A 222-nucleotide genomic window follows, 5' to 3' on the forward strand; every position below is an offset into this window, starting at 1 on the left:
TGCAATAGGCAATAAAAGTCTAGCTTGGCTAGCAGGAACATGAGCAACTGAAGACATAACTTTGATCAGTTAGCGTAAGAAATAAAGCTGAATCCTAATAGCACTAGGCTATGGCCATGCTTCTTTGCAACAGTTTGCCATTTAGCTGAAGACATCTATTATGCAAAAGAATAGGAGCACTTTGTCCTTTTCATCTTCATTGTACTTTGACGGGTTAGTCAG

Source organism: Gopherus evgoodei, chromosome 3 (assembly GCF_007399415.2).
Source record: "Gopherus evgoodei ecotype Sinaloan lineage chromosome 3, rGopEvg1_v1.p, whole genome shotgun sequence".
NCBI lineage: Eukaryota > Metazoa > Chordata > Testudines > Testudinidae > Gopherus > Gopherus evgoodei.